Genomic DNA, 7,136 nt, shown 5'->3' on the forward strand with positions numbered 1-7,136 from the left:
GGATGTGAGGCCGGGCAGGCGGCTGGTTGAGGTGGTAGAGGAAGTGCTCGAGCAGCTTTTCCTGATGTTTCGGGCTCTGAGATGGAGGACAGCTGTTGCCTGAACCTCCTCTAGAATTGGCGCCTGTGCAGGTGCTTTTCCTGGCTTTGAACTTAAATGAGAGCTGGGGCGGGAGCAGGCTCTGGCTCTGGAGCTGTCCTGGGCAGGATAGGTGCAGCAGGCTTTAGGTCTCCAGGTGCTTCCAGAGCTTGCTCTGAGCTGGTGCTGTGGCTCCGAGAAGGGAAACTCTCATCAATAGGACTGCTTTTCCACATGTCTCCCCAAAATAGGCAAGTCCTCACTGCCAGGCAGTGAAGCCTCAGTCCAAGAGCCCATGCCCAAGAAGCATTCTCAGATGCAGTCCAGGGCAAATGGTCTGAGGCTCCGCATTGCTCCTGGGCCAGTTCCAGCCTCAGGAGGCTCTGCTCTGAGGGGTCCAGTGCTTTCCCGTCCTGACTCACCCCATCACCCACCCTGCGTGGTCCCCACCATCACCCTCTGCCTCTGGGAGCTCCAGCTGTGCCAGAAGATGGGCCTGGTGCTCCAGGTCTGAGCCAGGCATGCTCAGCTCTGCATAAGCCAGTACCATCTTCAGGCAGGGAAATTCTGGGGGCTGGTGGAAATCCTCTGGGCACTGGCGCAGCCAGGTGCGCAGGACGGAGGACATGGCCCTGGGGGTGGTAGTGGGGAAGCAGAGTGACAGGCCTGGCCTTGCCTCCCATGCTGTGCTTGCATGGCAGCCCTGCGGGGACATGGCCACTCTGCCCTTGGCTCCTGCCCATCCAGAGGCTGGCTCTGCTCCATGTCCCATCTCACCTGGCAGTCTGTGCAGAGGAGGGCCTGGACTCAGAGGAGGGGCTGCTACAAGCCTTCTGAAGGGACTTCCCTTTATCTGTGTTTGACCACTTCTCCCCTTTTCAGGGACGCCTGTCACACTGCTCTGTCCCCCCAGCCCCTCCCCACTGGACGGCACCTCTGTGAGGACAGGCAGGCTGTCTGCTCTGGGCACTGCCGTCTTGGGAACACAGGAGCTGCTCTATGAGTGTCCGATCCAGGAGGGAACAGACAGGCTGTGTCTGCCTCCCAGGCTTCCCGTGGGCCTCCTCACACCCCAGATTTTAGCTCCTGCACCTGCCTGCTGCCTAATCCTCCAGGGACCCTGCCTGGGTCCCCTCCTGTCCCTGCCACTCACCTCCCACAGGGTGGACTCAGCTGTCCCCTGAGGCTCACTGGGTCCCCTGAGCACCAGCTGAGTCTCCACCATTGAGGCTCCACCAGAGGGTGGGCAGGATGCTCTCCACCCTTTGTGTTCTGGGTCCCAGGAAGGGGGTGGGGGCAGGCCTGGGATGGAGAGGGGATGGCTGTGGGTTCACTTAGGGGCTGATTCTGCCCTCTGACCTCCCAGATGCTTCTCACAGCACCACAGCCCCAACCACAGCTTTCTGTGTCTCCTTTCCTCTCTGCCAGAAGAAGCCCTAAGACTTCTACTCTCAAGCCAAAACCATAGGCTGTGTGAGATTCAGGATTTGCCCCCCCAAACTTATCAACACAGTCCACAGATCCACACTTACTTAGGCAAGGGAGCCCCTCTCTTCAATCAAAGAAACTCCCCATTTCAGTTCATACAGGGGTCCATCCTCACCAGTGTAAGGGAGGATGTATCCATATCTAGAGGAGGCCAGGACTGTGTCACATGGATTGTCCTGAGCACATGACCTGGATGTGATGTCTAGTGTGACAGTGTGATTCCCGGGAGTATGGAAGCCCTGGAGGGCAGGGCTGTTGGCGGCTCAGTGCGTTAAATGATTGTTGTTCCCATAAATGTGCCTGTCCCTGGTGGGCCTTCCTATATACCTGAGGAATGAGTGAGCCCAACCAATCCCACCACACAGAGCTGAGTGGGCCTAGGACCCCACTTCTCCCTCCCAGGGATCCCTGCTCTCACTGACCTAGGACAGGGTCAGCTAATGGAATCATGAGTTACACTTGAAATAGGAAAACATTTTAACCCAAGGCCACATTCAGTGATGCAGGAGGCAGAGGCTGCCTCAAGGGCAGGAGGAGATGACCAGTTAGCACAACCACAGCCCCTTCCGCTGACCTTTCCAGGGGCCAGGGCCCCAGAAAGCACTTTCCGTGAAGGGCCCTCTCTGTTCCTAGTATCATCCTAGGGCCTGATGCTCTCTCACCCGAGGGTGCACAGTGACAAACTGAGGTTCACGTTGGTGGAGTCACATTCCCACATCTCACCACTAGTATGTGGCTGAATCACCGATGTCCCATGAGGGCAGAGTGCTCACCTTTGGAATAGAAGGTTAAGCAGCTTCTAGGCAGTGGCCAAAGCTCTATAGGTGCCCAGGAATGTGTGTAGGTAGGAGGGGTTGCTTCCCAGGACAGCAGGCACCAGGTTTGCCACAAGCATCTCCAGTCTGTCTCTCTGGATGCTCCACACCATGCAGTCCTCATTCCTGCTCCCTGTTGACACATCTTCCCCCTGGGGTGGAACAGAGGAGAGACATGAGTCAGAGGCAACACCATGGACCACCATGGGGTTTAGGGCTGGAGCTCAGATTGAATCCACAGGCCTCAGGGACTTGTGCCAAGAGGTCGGACAAGAACACTCGCGGCAGAATAAAGGTTCTCAGTATCACCAGGAAAAGTGTCAGTGGGTGATGACTAAGTGCATCAGTTTCTCAGATCATTGTGTCAGCCCAGTGTTGACAGCACCTCCCTCTATTAACTACATCATCCCCTCGACTGCTATCAAAGCATCTCATTTTAGAGCTGAGAACCCAGAGGCTGATCCCGGAGTGTGTGGGATCAGGATTGTCAGTCCAACATGGACACGTGGGGATGGAAGGAAAACATGAACATCTGTACAGAAACACAGAAACACCCTTGACGTAACATGAACTGAAATTCTATCAAAGGCTCTTTCAGAGATTCTAATATGTGGACGTTGACTTTGCATCTGGCTAAGGCAGGGCCTGGGCTGTGAGGGCGGGTGGGAGAGATGGGGAATCAGGTTCCTTTGCCAGCAGGTCTCAAGAGGGAGACCAGGAGAGGTGGAGGGCAGTTCTTGGACCCAGGGCTTCCAGGGTGTAGAGTCTCCTTGCTTGCACTCACCCTGAGCCCGTCCTGGGTTCTGTTGGTGTCTTGGGACCGCTGCCACTCTTACAAGGAGATGGAGCAGGGGACTCCATGAACAAGGTCCTGCGTGATCTCCTGTGTGGAGTCCTGCAAACACAGTCCCCAGCAGCCAGGCAGAAACCTCAGAGCCCTTTCTGAATGTCTCGGCTGGTTCTCAGATCCACAGGACATCTCCACACCAGACTCACACATACCACTCTGCGCAGATCTACATTAGTGACAAAAAAGCTGACAACCTGAAGCCCTTGGATTCCCACTGGCACATGTAAGATGTCCCTCAGGATTCCTCTTTCTCCCCAGCCAGACCTGTCCTTGGGTGTGGCCATGACAGGACCACCAGGTTACCAAGTGCTCAACAGCCTGTTCCTGCCCAGAGGGGACACCTCCCCTCAAGTCCCCCTTCCCCCACATGCAGATGAGGGGAAGTGGGCCTGCCCAGGGAGGGCTCCCAGAGGAGGCTGGGCCCAGATTGGCCTGCTCCAGGCCACATTTTTTACCTTAGGTGACCTCCTGGTTAAAGTCCAGAGGTGGCCTGGTTGCTGGCTGAACCAAAACCTACAACCTCTGAGACACCTGTCATGCCAGGTTTTCCTGAAGGTGAAGCCCAGGAGTTCAGGACACAGAAGGAGAACATGTTTCTCTGTGAACTGTCCTCCAGCCAAGTGAGCTGGCTCAGGGGCCGTCACTAGAATGTGGGTGCCTGGTTACTGGGTTCCAATTCTGTTGGGGTCTGTTATCAAGGAAGTGATGTCACTTCCTGGGGTCCACTTCCTGGAACCCCCTCCTCAGACAACACCTCCACACACAGCCCTCTGCTCACCCCCTTCTCCACACAGACCCACCTCTTCCACAGTGACAGCAGCCCCGCCCTCTCCACGGCTCCCGGGGAGGCTCAGTGTGCAGCTGTGAGGGGACGCCCTTGCTTCCAGACTCAGTTCCTCCTCCTTACCTGTTCTCCATCCTGGATAAGTCCTAGTGTCTGTCCAGGCCTGTGTGTCTCCCCACCTGCACAGTGGGGGTGATTCTACATGGTACTTCTAGGGACGTCCTCAGGCGCTTGTCAGATAAGACCTGAAAAGTGTAGGAGTGGTCTCACCTTTAGATGATGACTCCAGTACCATTTCTTCCTCTTATTTTCTCCTCTGTGTCTGTTTTTCTCTTGATCCCACCCCATGGCCCATATTTAATGTCAATCTTCGTGTGTGTCTGTGTGTCTCTGTGTGTGTGTGTTGTGTTTTTAGGCTTATAAGCCAGTGCTCACTCTCTGTGTGGCCAGCAGAAAACTGCCAGCACTTGGGAGGGTTAGGCAAGAGCATCCTGAGGCCTGAGGGTTTCTAATTTCCAAAGAAAAGCTGATGAAAGAGGGGTTGAGGTATTGGCTAGGAGGTCAGAGCACCATGACTCAGGCTATACAGGTAGCAGGGGCTGGAGATGGAATCACAGACTCATAGACAGTCTGGCTCAACTGCCTACACTCAAAACCACAGTGCTGGAGGCAGGAGACTGTCCCCTTCATGGGGCACACAGAATGGCAGGCTGGGCTTCGCTGGCTGGATACACAGTGGCTCAGGGACAGACAGGCAGATGATGGCTGCCATCACCAGACAGGCTTGTCAATCTCATCTGCTGCTTCCTTTATGTTCCTGTCCTTAAGTCACTCTCCCCAGGCATCAGGCTGGCTGTCAGGTTTTATCCAAACCCAGTATTACCAGAGTCCAGGTCAACAGGCACAGAGTCTTTCTTTGTCACCAGTAGTACTGCATCCTGCTTGAAACCCCCGGGAAGCAGTTCCTCCCAGTGACTTCATTATAAGATGGAATCACTTTTACCTTTGTTTAGATTCCTCATATTAATTATATCATAATATTTCTCTTTGTCTGACTTACTTCACGTAGTATAATAATCTCTAGACTTCCCAGACATACAGCTCAATATTCACGTCAGCTCTGTTTACGACAGCCAAGAGGTGGAAGCGCAGTCAGTGTCTGTCTACAGTGAGTGGGTAACGAAGACGTGGTATACGCACACCTCGGAACAGTAGGTAGTCACTACAGGGGGTAAAAGAGTGTTGTTTCCAGCTAAATGGAATGGACACAGAGATTAGCATACTAAGTGAAGTAACTCAGACAGAGAAACATAAATATATAACTTATACGTGGAATCAAAAAAAAAAAATACAAGTAACCTTATTGACAAAACAGAATCAGACTCACAGACATAGAGAACAATCTGTGGTTACCAGGGGGAAAGTGGTGGTGGGGAGGGAGAAAGCAGGAGTGTGGGATTACAGATACATAGCAGTATAGACAAAATTGATAAAAGAAAAAAAAAGGACCTGCTGTACAGCACAGGAAACTATATCCAGTAACTTGTAATAACCTATAATGGAAAAGAATGTGAGAAAGAACATATATACATGCATAACTGAATCATTATGTTGTACACCACGGACTTATACAACACTGTAAATCAAATACGCGTCAATGTAAAAATAAAGTGTATCAGAATTGATCTAATCTCATAAGTGTCCAAGGTTATGTGCCTTCTGGAACTCTCTTCCCACCCTTCCCCCATCCATGCAGTAGCTCCATCTCCCCACCTGCTCAAACCAGACCCTGGGGCTCTGTCTGCTCCCTCTTTATTCCTCATCCCTACATGCAGCCAGTTCCTCCCCTGTTCCTGGGTCCCAACTCCAAGTGCATTCATCACCCCTCTGCATCTCCCTCCCCTCCCTGTCCAGGCCACCACTGACACTGTCCTGGATTCATGCTCTCTGCTTCCCTTTCTCACTCCCTCTGACCCAAGGGAGGGATGGTTAAAAGACAAATCTGTTACTGTCACACAGGAAATCTCTCAGAGGCACTTTGGGGAAAAGCCACGATCCTCAGCCAGACGTGAAGGCCCTCCTCCTGCCAGCAGCCCACCTGGCCTTGCTCCCCTCAGTCCAGCCACTCTGGCCTCTGTCTGTTCTTCCAAGGACCACCCCCTGCCCCACCTTCAAAAGCCCTAGGCTGGGAGCACACTGAGCTCTTTACCTGTGACTTCTTCAGGTTTACCTCAAATGCTGGAGGTTGCTCTGCCCTGGGCCCTCGGTTCCTCCCCCAGGGCTCTTTCCATAATCCTGGGAGATGTCAGCCTGGCTTTATGGGCCCCAGGACTTGCCTGGGAAGTGGCAGGAAGCTGGGGCTCTAGAAAACCTCAGGTTCCCAGTCCCATGACTCATCCTGCAACTGCCTAGCAGGTATCCCAGTGGGCTCTACAGCCCTGGGCGACCCCAGGAGAAAAGGCCCTGCACTACTCAGGAGCCCTGGCCCCTGCTGGTTTTCCACATGTAATTTAGAGAAGGAGAAAGCAAGCCACAAGTGTAGTGACCCAAACAGTATGGTACTGGCATAAAAACAGGCACTTGGACCGATGGAATAGACTACAGAGCCCAGAAGTAAATCCACACATGTATGGTCAAGAAATTTACAGCAAAGTAGCCTAAAATGCAGAGTCAGGGAAAGGAGAGTCTCTACAATAAATAGCGTGTGGACAACTGGGCAGTTACATGCAAAAGAATCCCACTGGACTGCTCTCTTACATCATCCAAAAACAGAAGTCAGAATGGATTAAAGCCTTGAATAGAAGACCTGAAACCATGTAACACCAAGAAAGAATAGGTAGTGAGCTCCTTAACATCAGATTTGGTTTTTAATTGTTGGCTCTGACTACAAAAAATAGAAGAAATAAAAGTAAAAATTAACAACTGAGGCTACATCTTGTTGAAAAGCTTCTGCACAGCCAAGGAAACCATGCACACACTGAAAAGCTGAGGTATGAAATGGGAGAAAATATCTGCAGTTCAGATCTGATTAGGGGTAATATCCAAAATATATAAAAACTGACACAACTCAATAGCACACAAAGTCTCGTTAAAAAATGGGTACAAATACTAAATAGCCATT

This window comes from Camelus dromedarius, chromosome 8, assembly GCF_036321535.1.
Source record: "Camelus dromedarius isolate mCamDro1 chromosome 8, mCamDro1.pat, whole genome shotgun sequence".
NCBI lineage: Eukaryota > Metazoa > Chordata > Mammalia > Artiodactyla > Camelidae > Camelus > Camelus dromedarius.